We start from the raw sequence: 15,591 nt of genomic DNA on the forward strand, positions 1-15,591 counted from the left end.
GCCAGGAAAATGAATATTAATATTCACTGGGATGGATAATAAATGGACCAAGTGTATTATATCTTTGAGTAAGGGTGACATGGATGCTGTTAGGTTGCAGTCACTATCGCCCTGAGTCAGTTGCAAGTTTGATGTTTATTGTACTGAGAGGAAATTAAATATTACCATACATTAATAAACACTTAAATGACTATGTACCTGAAAGATGAAAACTGTGGGTCAATGGGGAGAATGTCTCATTTTTTTTAATCATTGTATTTTCTTGGTACTCTTTAGAATGGATGCACTGAGCTGATTTTAGCTTTTGATGTAATGAAGATCATGTTGCCTCTGTGTCAGTAAAGAAAACAAAGTGCGTAATAGTCAAAGATCTTAGCTTGGTTTTAATCATTTGTTTAAGAGTATTCTCAGTATTGTTAAAAAGTATTAAACAGTATAAAAAAGTTATCCATGGCAAAAATAGATATAATAGGAAACATTGTGTTGATTAATTTAAAAAAATGGAAAAAAACATAGTGTATATGGGAAAGGATTCTATACAACAGCATTAAGGATATTCAGGGATCTTGTGCTCATATTTTCTTGAATAAATGTCTCTTTTATTCATATCTATGAATTAGTGATTTAATAGAGGACAAATGTAAAACACATGAAGAAAGGGAGGGTCTAGCTTGGACCAGTGATGGTGACTGGTGGTGTGTGAGTTGTGGGTGATGAGCAATACCTGTGAGGGTCAACACAATACCGAGTCACTTGAAATGACCCATTAGACACATGTTAGGAATATACAAATATCATGCTCTCATTTTATTTTATTTTTTTTTATTTTTTTATTTTTTTAAAGATTTTATTTATTTATTTGACAGAGATAGAGACAGCCAGCGAGAGAGGGAACACAAGTAGGGGGAGTGGGAGAGGAAGAAGCAGGCTCATAGAGGAGGAGCCTGATGTGGGTCTCGATCCCGGAACGCCGAGATCACGCCCTGAGCCGAAGGCAGACGCTTTAACCGCTGTGCCACCCAGGCGCCCCTCATGCTCTCATTTTAGATTCATAGATTCAGATTCACTATTACTAATGAATCAATGATAGAGCCATCAAACAAACATAAATAGAGAAGGGGATGAAGTGTTTTTTGATTATAAACCTGTGTGGTGATCAGGCAAAAAGTGTTATTACTAAAAATTAAAAACACTAATGCTCATTAAGAAATAAATGGATTAAGAATGTTACCTCTTTGGTTTAAGATCATGTAGACACTATTTAGTAAGAGTCAATTTTATTGTTCCGAATCAGATCCAAGTTTGAGATCCTTCCTTTAGTTAAGAGAAAAAAATTTATGGAAAATTAATAAATATGTCAGCGAGTAACTGAAATGCAGAAATCAAGGATCAATGGAGATAAGATCGGTGTTTTTTTGTTTTTGTTTTTTCGTAATCACCTGTTTTGCTGTGTATTCTTCAGAGTGGACACACATGAGCTGATTTAACACCTTCCATGGTCATGAGCTCTACGGTTGCATATGCGTGCAAGGAGCATGGAGACCAATGGGAGTAGTAATCAAAGTGCTTGTCTTGGTTTGGGTGGTTTGAGACTATTCAACGTATTATTAAGAGATGGCCAGTTGTACAGTTGTGATAAGTGCGAGATTGAGATGGTGCATTATATTGATTATTGCATATATATAAAACTGAAGTTAATTAATGAAAGAGATTGATTTGAGAATTATCCACTCTACGGATGAGGGACATAAAAACTCTTCTTGGGTTTTTGTGAATCACAGTGATTACAAATTATTATTAGTGAATTAATGATCAATAAACAAATGGAAATGAATGAAGAAAAAGAGGGACAATACTGGATTGATAATGACCACTGGTGGTGTATGAGTTATGTATGATGAAAACGTGTCTGGAACTCCGAGGTCCAACAGAAGAGAAATCTAGTCCATTCCCTTTGTTTAAAGCCATTCTACATACAGAGGTCAGGAATACACAAAGTTTTTTTGGTCTTTGTGCTCATGGTTTTTCATTCCATTATTATAATTGGATAAGTGAATTACAAGAAAGAGAAAAAGAGAGAGAAAGGTAAGTGGAGTGAAGCATCATCCAATTATAAAAATACATGATCAGGCAAGAAATGCTGTTGATAAATATTGAAAACACTGAAGTCCAACAGCACGTGACTCTTACCTCTTAGGTTAGGGAGAATATAGACAGTATAAATTAAGATAGCATTTATGTTTTGAGTCAGTGGCAAGTTCAAAATTGTTTTCTTAAGAGAAAATGAAATAAATACACTTGAAATTAGTGATTGCACAAATGACTGCCTAAATTAAAGGCGAGAGGCAAGGATCAGTGGAGAGATGGCATAATGTTTTTTTTTTAATCATCTGTTCTGCTCTGTACTCCTTAGGATGGGCGCACTTGAGCTGATGTAAGCCTCTTTCATGGGCTTGAGCCCCTGGTTCCTTCTATTCGTCAGGGGCATGGAGACCAATGTGAGTAATACTCAACGTTCTTGTCTTGGTTTGGGTTCTTTAAGGGTTTTCAATGTGTAACAAAGAAATACAGGGTGGATATGAAGCATTGTATCAATGGATACCTGTATGAAAACCTAAAGACATTAATGAAAGAAATATATTGATATGACAATGATTCTATGTACAGATTAGAGATACCAGGGCTCTTTTTCAGTTTTTGTGAGTCATAGGGTTTTTAAAGTATAATTAATGAATTAATGAATTAATCAATAAATCTCATAGAAATGAATGAAGAGAAAGTGGACTAATCTTGGATCGATGATGACGGCTGGTGGCGTATGAGTCGTATACGATGAATGCTACGTGTCTGGAACTCTGAGGTCCAACCCAAAGAAATCTAGTCCATTTTCTCTTTTTGAAATGGATCTATAAATAGATGTCAGAAGTATACGAGGATTTCATTTTGGTCTTTGTGTTCATGCATTTTCAAACTATTATTACAATTGGATCAATAAAAGAACATTGAAAATGTATAGGTAAAGATGAATAAGGTTAAGCATTGTCCAATTATAGAAATAAAGGATAAGACAAGAATACTATTGATATATATTGAAAACTCTAATATTCACTAGGAAGTAAATGACATAAGGGTGTTATTCTTTGGCTAAGGATGATACAGTGTTACCAATAGTCAGTGCTCTTGTTCTGTGCCAGTAGCAAGACCTATACTGTTTACTTAAGAGAAGATAAAATGTTATCCCAAATAACTACCTAGATGACTACGCAAACAAAAGGTGGAATGCAAGGGCCAACACAGATAATGTCTCAACCTTTCTTTATCTCCTCCTCTGCTCTGTAAGCCTTAGAACGGACACTCTTGAGCGGATGTAAGCATCTTCCAGGGTCATGAGCTCCATGGTTACATCTCGGGTTTAGGAGAATGGAGACCAATGTGAGTAATAGTCAAGGCTGTTGTCTTGGTTTCAGTGTTTGCTTGTTGTTGTTGTTGTTTTATAATGGCATTCACTGTATTATTTTTAAAAATATGAAATATAATTTTTGAAGGTTAACCATGGCCCCGGCATAAGTATGGGGTTAATGTGAAGCGTTGTTTTGATTAATCCTTACATGTGACATTGAAATAAAGTAATGAAAGAGGTGTATTGCCATGAATAATAGTTCTGTAGACAGATGTTAGAGATCTTTAAGGATCTTACTCTCGTGTTTTAGGACTTCAGGTAGTTCTTTTATTATTATTGATGAATTAATAAAATTCATGTGGACACAAATTAAAATGAGGGCCAAGTCTGGATCAATGATGACCACTGGTGGCGGTATGAGTCATGGATGATGACTACTACATGTCTGGAACTCTGAGGTCCAACACTAATACAATAGATACCTAGTCTATTCCTCTGTTGGAATAAAATCTTATAGATAGATGTTAGAGATATGTAAGAATCTTTTGCTTCTAATTTTATGGCTCATAGATTATGATTATATTAATATAAAAGAACCAATGGAAGGATCAATAAAAATATTTAAATGATTAAAGATGAATGAAGTGAGGCATATTCCAAGTTATGAAAAGATGTGGTAAGGAGAGCAATACTATTAATATAATCTGGAATGGGTAAGTGGACCAAGGGTGTTGCCTTGGATTACATAGCCCTTGATAAGTAATAGTCAGTGTTTTGTTCTGAATCAATGAATTGGAAGTTCAACGTTTGTTTTAGTAAGAGAAAAGTAAGCGAATACCACAATCGATTAATAAATATTAAATGGCTGAATAAATGAAAGGTGGAATATACAGGACCAATGGATAGAAGATCTCAAATTTTATTTTCTGCTTGCTCTTATACTCCTCAGAATGGGCACTGCCACACCAATTCTGACATTTACCATGGCCTCGAACTCAGTGGTTGTCTTAGGAGCATGGAGACCAGTGTGTGTGAGTAACAGCCGAAGCTCTTGTCTTGGTTTGGGCAATGTAAGAGTGGTGAATGCATTATTAAGAAGTAGGAAATAGGGGCACCTGGGTGGTTCAGTTGGTTAAGCGTCCAACTCTTGCTTTTGGCTCAGGTTGTGATCTCTGGGTCATGGGATCGGGCCCTGAATTGGGCTCTGTGCTCACCTGGGAGTCTACTTGAGATTCTTTCCCTCTCCCTATGCCCCTCCCCCTGCTCATGCTCTCTCTGTCTAAAATAAAGAAATAAATCTTTATTTAAAAAAAAAAGAAAAGTAGGAAATACAATCAAAGAAAGCCAAACATGATCCAGTAATAAACATGGGATTGACATGAAGCATTTTGCTGAGAGGTCATACATGAAACATGGAGGCCAATTTAAGAAACAAATGTGATGTCTGTGGGAAATGATTTTATAGATGGATCAGGGATGTCAAAGCTCTTATTCTGGGTTTTTTTGGACTTACGTATATTTCTTCACAAGTAGGTAGTAAATTAATGAATAAATCAATATTTAAAATTTAATAATTTTAATTTAATAATAATTTAAAAATTTAAAATAATTAAAAAATAATTGAATTTAAAAATTTAAAATAATTTAAAAAAAGTTTAAAATAAATTTAATTTAATAATAAATCAAAATTTAACTGAAAAGAATTCACAAGCTTGGATATTGACAATGATTGGTAGTGTATGAATCAAGAATGATGAATAACTTGTGTCTGGACATCTGTATGGATGTGTTAAATCGCTGTATTGTACACCTGAAACTAGGGTTACAACATATGTTAACCAATCGGAATTTATTTATTTATTTATTTATTTATTTATTTATTTATTTAGAAAAGATTTCATTTATTTATTTGAGAGCAAGAGTGAGTGAGTGAGAGAGCACAAGCAGGGGGAGTGGCAGGCAGAGGGGGAGGGAGAAGCAGACTCCCCACTGAGCAGGGAGCCTGACGTGGGGCTCGATCCCAGGACCCTGGGATCATGACCTGAGCTGAAGGCAAATGTTTAACTGAATGAGCCACCCAGGCGCCCCTAACCAATTGGAATTTAAACAAAAACTTCAAAAAATTAAAGAATTTAAAAAAACAATTCGTAGTCATTTTCCCTTTTTGTTCCCCATCTACGTTCTACTCTGCAGAACGGACACACGGAACTGATTCTGTAATCATCAAGACTTTTATGTAATGGTCCCGATTCTGGTTTATTGAGGGTATTCAGGGTTGTCCGTGGGATTAAAAAGTGTACTATATAATCAGAGAAGGACCCATAGGGACCAAAGATGAGATGGTGTCACAAACCAAGGTTCATGATTCATCTGGGTTAGCACAACACATACCCTTTTATAAAGAAGTTCTAACCTCGTAGCTCTGAGGGTACGTGACCCAGACTCAATTGTCTGCAGCACTCCTCGTTTTTATGTCGGGTGGCTTATTTAATGGTGCTCCTTATATTATTAAAATGAATAACTTAATATATTAATTAACAAAATAGAGGTCCATTCATGAGCCAGATGTAAGAATGTGGCATATATCACTCTTTACGAGAAATTTCTGTCACGGACCCCTCATGTTCAGTAATTACACCCCAAACCTAGTTTGTCAGCATCCTCTTTACATCCTGCAGGATGGCTGCACCATAGCTAATCAGATTATTCTCCAGTCTTGAGGATCTTTGCCTTATCCCTGTGGGAAGGAGCGTATCGTGCTACGTAAGTAAGCAAGTTCTTGGTTTGGTGGTTAGTTTGTGGGTTTGCATTGTATCAGTGAAAAAAAAAAGCTCCATCTGTTAGCATGCAACACTATTACAGTACCACTGACCGCATTCCCAGTGCTCTGCCCTTTATTCGTGTGACTTGTTCATTCCATGACTCTGGGTCTGTATCTCCCACCCCCTTCACCCATTTTGTCCGCCCATCCCTGCCCTTCAGGTGACCATCATTTTCTTCTCGCTATGTATAGCTCTGACTCTGATTTTTGTTTATTCTTCGGGATTGTTTTTTAAGATCCCACATATAAGTGAAATCATACACTGTTTGCCTTTCTCTGACTTATTTTAGTTAGCACCATACCCTCTAGGAGTGGTTGAATCACTGTGTTGTGCGCTTGAAACTAGTGTAACATTGTGTGTTGGCCATTCTCAAATAAAAAAAATATATCCGGAAAATGGAAACAGAAAGTGAAAGGAAATAAAACATAAATGTAATGAACTTTTCAAATGTCATGCACAGACCAGTAATGTAAATACGTGACGAACCACAGTTTGTAATTAATCCCATGTGGTGCAGATGAAGTCCAAGTAAAAAACTGAGCTTTTCTCATTCATTTCAAAACTTCGGGTCTCATTTCATGTTTGTCCCATTGATTATTTATTTATTTCTTTAGTCCCACTGATTATTTAAACATTCCCCTCTTCTTAAAGATCCAGGGCATTACTCATTTCAGGGGTCAGTATTCTAGTTGTTGAATAGGATGGTGGGTTCATGGTTGTTCCTGTAACGGCTGAAAATGCTTCCATGTCAGCTCTAAAAGTTAAATGCAGAAGGGCCCCACCTGGACCAATGATGTGCGTGGAATGCATCTGAATGAAAATGATGATCAATCAGTTTTTGAACCACTGAGGTCCACTGCACAAAGAGAACTACTGTGTGACTTTGGGGCAATGATCTCAGGAAGGTTCAGGAATCTAGTTGAGAAGGGTTCATGGATATTGATTTAATATTATTAGTGAATAAAGGAATGGATCAATAAACAAACATATTCAAAGGTAAAGAAAAATAGAAATAGAAAAAGACCAATTTAGGGGCTCCTGGGTGACTCAGTTGGTGAAACGTCTGCCTTCGGCTCAGGTCATGATCCCAGGGTCCTGGGATTGAGCCCCACATGGGGCTCTGTGCTTAGTGGGGAGTCTGCTGCTCCCTCTGCCCCTCCCCCCGCTTGTGCCCTCTTTCTCTTTCTTCCTCACTCTCTCACTCAAGTAAATGAATAAAATCTTAAAAAAGACCAATTTAGAGGCTATGTTATAAAACAGGAAATACTACTAATTCAGTTCTGATATACTTTGGTTCATTAAGAAAAAAAATACACAGATTAAGGTTGTTACCACTTTGCGTAAGAAAGCAGCTAGACAGGTATGTAATGGTCAGTGTTCTGCTCTTAGTTTGCCGTAGGTTTCTAGATGTTTGATTTATGAAGAAAGAAAAAAATTTTAACTGAACAAATGGTTAACTAAATGAGTGCGTGCCAAGTATGGACCGGTGATGAGTATATTTTATTCTTTTTTACATCTGCTTTGTACCCCTGAATGGCCGCACATTGGCTGCTTCAGTCATTACAGTTAAGGATAAAAATCCTGATTGTGGCCAGTGTGGCAAAGTGCAGTATAGATTTTGGCAAGTCGTAGATTAAGTTTTTATTCTTGGTTTCATCCTTTTGTTCATAGATGATGACTGTAATATTTGAAAAGAATAAATGGCTTCATGCAATCATAAAATGAAATACAAAAAGACCATGCATGGACCAATGATAAGAATTTGTCGTGACAAGGTCATGCTTTTTTTTTTTTTTTTTTTTTTTTTTTAAAGATTTTATTTATTTATGTGACAGAGAGACAGCCAGCGAGAGAGGGAACACAGCAGGGGAGTGGGAGAGGAAGAAGCAGGCTCATAGCAGAGGAGCCCGATGTGGGACTCGATCCCGGTACGCCGGGATCACGCCCTGAGCCAAAGGCAGACGCTTTAACGACTGCGCTACCCAGGCGCCCCGTGACAAGGTCATGCTTAATTTATTTTGCAAAACTGGAAAAAAAGAGAAACAGATCTCCATTCAAAAAAATAGGTTTAGACTGCTCTCTCTCAGATTAAGATGATTATAGACCTTTGTTGAGTGAGAAATGGAATAAATGATGAATGAAATAGAGAATGATTGAATGACACAGTGAGTTAGTGAATGAGTCTTTGTGTAAACAAAAAGAAAAATATTGATGAAAATGCTAAGGAGTATGCAAATGTGTTAACAATTGACAGTGAGTTAAGTAACTAAATGGATATGTGCATAAATGCATGATGAATTAATTGATGAATTAACGTGTGAATGAGACCATGTGTAAATAAAAATGTCAAAAGAGAATGAGTGAATGATAACTGAGTGGGTCTGTGAGTCAGTGACTGAAAGACTAGTAACCCAAGAAGTAAGTGAAGGATGAATGCCAAATGGATGGAAGAATGAATAAGTGAATCCCTGAATGAGCTCCTGAATTACTAGAGAATTGAAAATTAACTAGTAATGAGGGAATGAATGAACCCGTGAGCCAATGTATGCATCAATGAGTGAGTAAGTAACCAAATGAATTAATTAATAAGCCAGAAACTGAGAGGGCGATGAAGTTCATAAATCAGTAAGAGAAGGAAAAAGTTGAATAATTTAACTAATGAGTAATAAATAAGTCCACGAATGAGACAAGTTAATGAGCGGATGCGTTAGCAAGTGGATGGAGGGATGGAGTGGATATTAGAGCGAGTGAACAAAATAATGAATTAGTGAGTGAGTCACTGAGTCAGTGGATGCGAATGTAATCCAAGAACAGCTTCACTGAATGAATGAGTAGACGGGGGAGTCGAGAAATGAGTGAGTGAGTCAGTGATCCGCGTGTGAGGCAGTGCAGGAGTGAGGTCACACTGGGATCCCTTCCCCGACCGCTCCAGAGAGAGCTCGCCACACCCCAACCTCACGGCACGCTGGAAATGCCGGCACGTCGTAAACGGCCACTGGAGCGCCCATGCTACTCCAGCACGGGCACCGGTGTACATGTCACCACTAAACGCATGTGCCCCGAGAGCCAAGAACCGGGTCACATTCTTCTCCGGATCCCCGGCGCCTGCCCAGCCCAGAGCCTAGGAGGCGCCTTGTAAATTATTGGTGAATGAATTAATGAATAACTAAAAATACATGTGCTTTTGTGGAACCAGGATGGCCCTTCTCAGAATGGTCTGGGAACTGTTCTGTGGGTCAGATGGTCTGTGGCATCCTCCTACGCAAGTCCAGATTCTCCCTTGGGTCTGGCTTCTGGGCTTCAGTGCCAGACAGTGAGACAGGATACTGGCAGTTCTGACTGCCCTGGACCTTGGCCCATCCTTGGGCAACGTTGGCTTGCCATGGTGGAATGGAAGTCCTGGGTCTTCCCGAAAGCTGCTCTCGCCTCTGCCAAGACTGGAGGTCGAAAATAACCTGGTCTTGTTTTCATGCCTCCAGCAAGTGGGCCAACTCCTTGCCTGTGCAAGCAAAACGAGTTCCTCTGGTTGTCGTTGTAGGACTTCGGGTTAGACGTTAAGTGCCTCTGGACCTCTAGTCTCAGTATCGCCCGTAGATGAGGGTAACAGCTGTTACGGGAATTAACCTTGTCTAACAGGAGCTTGTTAGAAGGTCCACACTCTGGTACCTGGGAGGGAAGAGAAGCCTCAGAAATCACCCAAAGTACCTGTAATCGATGGTTTCAACTGTACTTATTTGAAAGCTTCCAAATGCTACCCAACTAATCCCCAGTTTCCCCTGTCCCAGAAGAATGGCAAGTCCAACAAAGTTCTGGAAGAATGCCAGTTTGGATGGGACCGGCCAGCATGGACCATGCACCTTTAAGGCAGCAGACCATGCCATTCTGCCAGGGACAGATGACAAGAAAAGTAAGTTAGCAGCACCTTTGCCCTATGTGGGGTATTTGCCCAAGACCTACCCTCCATCCCCCCACCCCCTCCTGCAATTATGTGTTGTAATTTTATACCCACTTTATGGCTGACACTGACCACTCCACTTCCTCTCCTGTCTTGCTGGCTCCTGACCCTGGATTCCATCTCTCACTCCTGGCTTTGCGTCCTTTGGACTTGGTGATGGAACTTGGTCATTTGGCTTGGAACGTGGCTTCCTCCTTCCTGACGATTTGATCTCAGCTCAAATCATTGGCCTTTCTACTTCAGAGTGAATCTGGTAGACGCCCCCATTCTTCATTGTGGACATGTGGAACCCTAATTTTGAGTCTTTTGGGCAACATCCAGCCCCTTCGGGCCCCTGAATGCTGAGGGTGGACAGCAGGATGGACATCGGTGGCTTTCGGCTAGAATCAAAGGTGTGACTGGCATGTGTGTGTGGACGTAGGAGACGGGACTTAGTTCTCACATTACCCAGGATTGCTGGGTAAACAAGCTGTCTGGATCTCACAGCGGTCAGCAACTTCCAGTAGATTCTTGTCTGGGCTTCCCATGGTTGCTCAACTTTGTACTAAGCCTGACACCCCCGTAACCTGCCTCACACTCACATAGCCCCTTGTCTTCCTTCCTGGCTCCCCACATCCCCTTGTCCAGATTTGTCCTGTCCAGACTCGCCCTGTCCTCCTTCCTGGTGTGTCCTGACTCCTTTGACAGAGCCCGTGTTATGGTGTTTGTTAGGACCTGCGGATTTCCTCCGAAGGGAATGAACTCCTTGAGGACAGAGTCTTTTCTTGTGTTATGTAGCCCACCAGAAGGTTGAGACTTGAGAAAATGTTCGGGGAATTAATCATCCATTCTTTCATTTATTCAAAAAATATTGGGCTCCTTTTGTGGCACCAGAGGCTAGAAATAAATAGCAAGAAACCAGCCATAGCTCTCTCTGCCCTTGTGGAGCTCCAAATCTTGGGTGGGAGATAGAGGTTAGACACATTCTCACTGCAAAATTACTTAATTAAGCTCGTGATGAGTTCTATGAAGCTGAGGCACTGGGGGCTTGGTTGACCTGCCGCCGGGCTGGGCCGGCCCTCACGACAAGTTCTCTCTGCTTCTCTTCTATGTTGGGGGAGCAGCCTGAAAGGACAAGGCCATAGCCACGGGGGTCCTTGGATGTCCTTGGAGGAAAGAGGAGTGAGTGGGTTGTGGGTTATTACCTGGACAGTGGCCACCAGCCACACATCGCGCCTCATGAAAGCCCGTGCTTGTTAAGGCCGGGTCTGCTGAGCGTCAGGGTTTGATCTGCCCCGTCAGCTTCCAAGGTTTTCTCTCAGATGTGCGGCCAGATGACAGACTGAAGGTCCAGTGGAATATGTGTTGACCTTTTCTCCCTCTACCACATTTCATTCTGCGTTTCTTAAAATGGCCGCCCAAGAGACTTGTGTCGCTAGCTTCCCTGGGATGCTCTACAGCACACCTGGCCGCCAGCGCGCCTTGTTTCAGCCACCCTGGCCCACGCCGCCTTCCCTCTGCCTCCGACTTCGGTCCCTCCCCATCAGCATGTCTGCAGGGAGTGCCGAGGCCACCTCTGTCATCCCCTATACCACACCAGTCCAGACTGCCCTCCTCTTGGGCTGGCGTCGGCCTCCGCGTTGGTCTTTTTGCCCCTCCTCCAGTTTGCTCTCCTCACTGCAGTCAGTACAATCTTTCTAGATTTTTCTAGAATGCATGAGAAAGAGTCCCATGCTCCCTAGAGCCCTCTAGTGAGTTCAGGAAGCCCCACGGTGAAGCCCAAGGCTCTCAGCTTCCCGCTCGAGTTCTTTGTGACTTGGCCTCTCGCCCTGGCTCCCACCACATGCTCCTGGCCGTGTGTGTCACCCTGCAGACCCTCCCTGAGTCTGTGTATCTGCGTCTCTGTCCTTTGCACACGCTCCTGCTCTGACGCTGTCCTTACAAGCGCAATAGCTGGATGGGTTGTCCTGCCTCCCCCTGGTGGGTTGGGTTACCCCACATTTGGAACTGTTGCACAGCCGTGAACTTGATCTCCATTCAGAAACCTCTCCTGTGCTGGGTGTAGGTGTCTGCCTTCCCAGCCCAGTGGTGGGTGCTGGGTCTTGGGGTGTTTCGGATCCCCCTCTGTCCAGGACAGAAACTGGTGGGTCCATCCCACAGAAGCTGGTTGAATGAGACAATGAGTAGACACACACAAGAACGATTGTGAGTCCTTTCTGGAGGCAGATTCTATCCCTGGCAGAGAACTGGGGTCCTTGGCGCTGGGGAATATCACCTCCTCATTACCGAGGCCTGTCCTCTTCTCCAGCCAACTCTGCTTTGCCTTCTGCCTGTGACTCATTAAGAGATATGTAACCTTAATCCTTGCAATCGCGTGGGACGGAGCGTGTTTTCACTCAAGGACGTGAACGTGGAGATTTTATTCTTTCTTAAATAAATCTCACTCCCCCAGGAAGTTTGGACAGGATGTGGGCCATCGGACCAGGGATTGAAACTGAACATGTTGCAAAAGGCTCATTTCAAAATTTGAAACTCTGTGGCCACTGGCTAGAGCCGAGTCTGGTTTGCGGGGGTCGCTGGGGCCTCCTTGCGAAGAAGGGAAGCGAAAATTGAAAACAAGCCTTGAGCTGTCACTGAGTAGGCTGGTGGTCTGCGAGACAGAATTCCGCGGTTCGGTTTTGCTTCTCTGATGAAACTGGAGCGAGCTCGCTCAGCCCCATCAGGTCTTCCTCCAGGCTTCTGGCAGAGGTCTGAAACCCTCCTGGAGCCAGAGTGGAGTCTGGGTTGCTCCTGAAATGGATGGGACAAGTATGTGGCACTAGCTGGGACCGAGATGCTCAGGGGCAGGCCCAGCTGAGGGTTCACGCTTCCCCTGGGGGGCGGGCCCAGGTGGGGCTGAGGAGCAGAGCCTGGGGGTCCTGACACTGAGGAGAAAGTAATAGCATTGCATTATGCCAGAAGTTTCCCCGGCTCCTCCGGAGACAGGTGACATCAATTCCTCACTGTGGAGAGGCCTAGGGAGGTCAGCCATGGCTCCATGCTAGGGCTCCTCCCAGCCTTCTCCTCAGTGGGCTCTTGCCTCCCAGAGTGGTGGCTGAGGCTGGCGCCCCAGCGTCACAGGTGCGGCAGGCTGGGGGTGGGGGTGGAGGGACGCACAGACGCACAGACAGGCCCGGAGGACGGTGTTTGAGCCCTTGCGACTGGCTGTTCCACTGTCCCTGCTGACCTGTGAGTGCACCCAGGCTTGGGACCGACCTCCAGGACAGGGCGATTCGTGGCCTCTCATTCTCTTTTGACATTTTTCTTTTTCTGTCAGGAAAGAGCAGTTTGTGTCTTCGAAGTCACCAGAGCCCTACAAGTTTTGTGCTCCTGATCTGTAAGAGAGAAGTAAGTTTCCTTCATTTATCCTGCAGAAATCTTGCTGCGTGCCATGCCCCATGGCGCGCCCACCTGAGCTGGGCCTCACAGCAGCTGTCTCCCCACCCCCTACCCCGTGTCCGTTCCCCTTCCACCAGCACCGTCTCCACTGGCCTGCCATGCTCGCTGGGCCTCAGCAGCCACTTGGGACCTTCATGAAGGGTGACGTTTTTGTCTTCCCTCCATCAGAGACTTGGGTTGGAGCGAATGGCTGCCCAGCCTCAGTGTCCCCATCTGTAAACACAGAAGGATGATGGCAGGAGTCTCCGCCGTCACCGTTTTACCTGTTCTGTTGGGGGGCGGGGTGGGGAAAAAGATGGCTCTCCCTTGGACTCTGGTCCCAGACCTCTTCCTCGCTGTCCTCTTGATCCTCGCTGGTCACTTTGGGGCCGGTTTGTTATATTTCTTTTCCCTCGGGTCAACATGATAAAATAAGAGATAGTCCTGCTCGCTTGGCAGATGTTCCCAGACCAGCAGGAACCCGGTGGCCCCTGCTGGCCAGGGCTGCTGGCAGCTGTCCAGAGGGGACAAGGGCAGGCCTGGGCACATGTGTCCCTCCCGTGGCCTCTCTTTCCTCAGCTGTCCCCTCCCCTCCTCTGCCCCCAGGTGCCACTGGGATTCTGGCCTCATTTACTGATGGCCCCCCTGTGGGGTTCTCTGGGGAAACTCCAGGCCAGAGTTCAGACCTTTTTAAATGGACATTCATCCAGCCCCCCTGCCCCCGGGGTCCCCTGCTGCTTCCTTGCAACTCTGAGCCCCTGCCCCTGATGTTCTGGCCCATCCTGCCTATGCATACCCTTTGCTGACCCTCCTCCCCCCGTCCAAATCCCACTGCTCCACAGGTCACCTATCCAAATATTTAGTACCCTGGTGAGCCGCGGGCCCACATTCCTTGGTTTGGCTGTATGTGCAGCTGTTGGGTGCTCGTTGGCCTGGGGAAGGCCATACTTGAAGTGTGGGGGTGGTCACCAAAGTGTGGAAGCATTCCCTTCGAGCCACAGAAGACAGTGGGGGCGGCCCGGGACCCTCTGGCCTGAGTCCTTTGCTTTGTGGGTCTCCTGGCTGCTTCTCCCAGGCTCTTTCTCCTCAGCCAGGGAGTGTGTTGTGTGCAGGCTTGGCTTCCTACCGGGAGGAGGAAGGGGCAGAATGGGGGATGGAGGGGCTGGCGTTGGCTGGAAGAGGTGGTCTCGCGGCATGATGGCTGTCCTCTGGGGTGCAGCGGGGCACAAAGGAAAAGGGTTTGGGGACCTAGAAAGCGCTGGGCAGGTATTGGAGAAAGAAGGGAGGAAGAGGCTCTTCAGGGTGTAGCTTCCAGGGGACTGCCCCTCCCTTACCAGCTCCGGTCTCCCCGGGAGCTGGCTCCAGTCGGTAGGTGCTGCTACACTGGCAGCTCACTGGGACCCCTGGTGCCACAGAGGGTGCGTCACCCCCCCTTGCAGAGAAGGAAACTGAGGCTCAGATGAGTGCAGTGAGCCCAGCTGTGTCCCCAAGTCTAGGGTGTGTCCCATCCCCCCAGAGCAGGCCCCATACTAGTTGCCTCCCCAGAATGCATAGCGTGAAGAGGGGCAGCAGACAGGTGCCCTGACCACAGAGCCCAGAGGTCTGTTGCTCCCCTCTGGGAGATTGGCGGCACCATCCTCCTTCGTGCCGGGGGTTTGGGTCCTAAGAGCTTGGTGTCACATGTTTATGCTTTGCTCATCAGGATGAAAGAACAAACTTTCATGACAACGTCTCCCAATTTCAGGACCTTTTATAAAAACCCTGCAGGGAAGCATCTGGAAAACTCTCTTCCTGCTCCTGACAGTTGCCCCAAATAGCATGTTTCAAAACACATAGGCTGTGGAGCTGGCTCGCTCTTGGCCTGGCCCATCAGGGGAGTGGGGTTGGGGCTGCCCTCAGCCCACCTGAGCTTGCTCCCTACCCCAGAGCCCACTGGGTGCTGGCTTGCCCCCAAATTCCCCCTGCGTGGCCTCAGAGAGAGCCTCCATTGGGAGGGCATCCGTCTGTCATTGAGGCCA

General features: G+C 44.6%; 3 non-coding genes and 3 pseudogenes across 3 annotated transcripts; all 6 read left to right on the forward strand.

The window, feature by feature from the left end:
• Positions 1-672: 672 nt before the first annotated feature.
• Positions 673-738, forward strand: LOC123778205 (small nucleolar RNA SNORD113/SNORD114 family; annotated as a pseudogene).
• Positions 739-1,856: 1,118 nt separating this feature from the next.
• On the forward strand, positions 1,857-1,928 carry LOC123778231 (small nucleolar RNA SNORD113/SNORD114 family). The gene has a single exon (XR_006775860.2). It is a non-coding gene; the product is annotated as a small nucleolar RNA SNORD113/SNORD114 family (small nucleolar RNA).
• An 863-nt stretch (positions 1,929-2,791) lies between these two features.
• Positions 2,792-2,866, forward strand: LOC123778217 (small nucleolar RNA SNORD113/SNORD114 family). Its single transcript, XR_006775846.1, has one exon. It is a non-coding gene; the product is annotated as a small nucleolar RNA SNORD113/SNORD114 family (small nucleolar RNA).
• Positions 2,867-3,788: 922 nt separating this feature from the next.
• Positions 3,789-3,864, forward strand: LOC123778207 (small nucleolar RNA SNORD113/SNORD114 family; annotated as a pseudogene).
• Positions 3,865-5,112: 1,248 nt separating this feature from the next.
• On the forward strand, positions 5,113-5,194 carry LOC123778210 (small nucleolar RNA SNORD113/SNORD114 family; annotated as a pseudogene).
• Positions 5,195-7,005: 1,811 nt separating this feature from the next.
• On the forward strand, positions 7,006-7,079 carry LOC123778206 (small nucleolar RNA SNORD113/SNORD114 family). Its single transcript, XR_006775839.1, has one exon. It is a non-coding gene; the product is annotated as a small nucleolar RNA SNORD113/SNORD114 family (small nucleolar RNA).
• The last annotated feature ends 8,512 nt before the right edge of the window (positions 7,080-15,591 follow it).

This window comes from Ursus americanus, chromosome 26, assembly GCF_024610735.1.
Source record: "Ursus americanus isolate L20-20 chromosome 26, mUrsAme1.1.p, whole genome shotgun sequence".
In the NCBI taxonomy this organism is placed as follows: Eukaryota; Metazoa; Chordata; class Mammalia; order Carnivora; family Ursidae; genus Ursus; species Ursus americanus.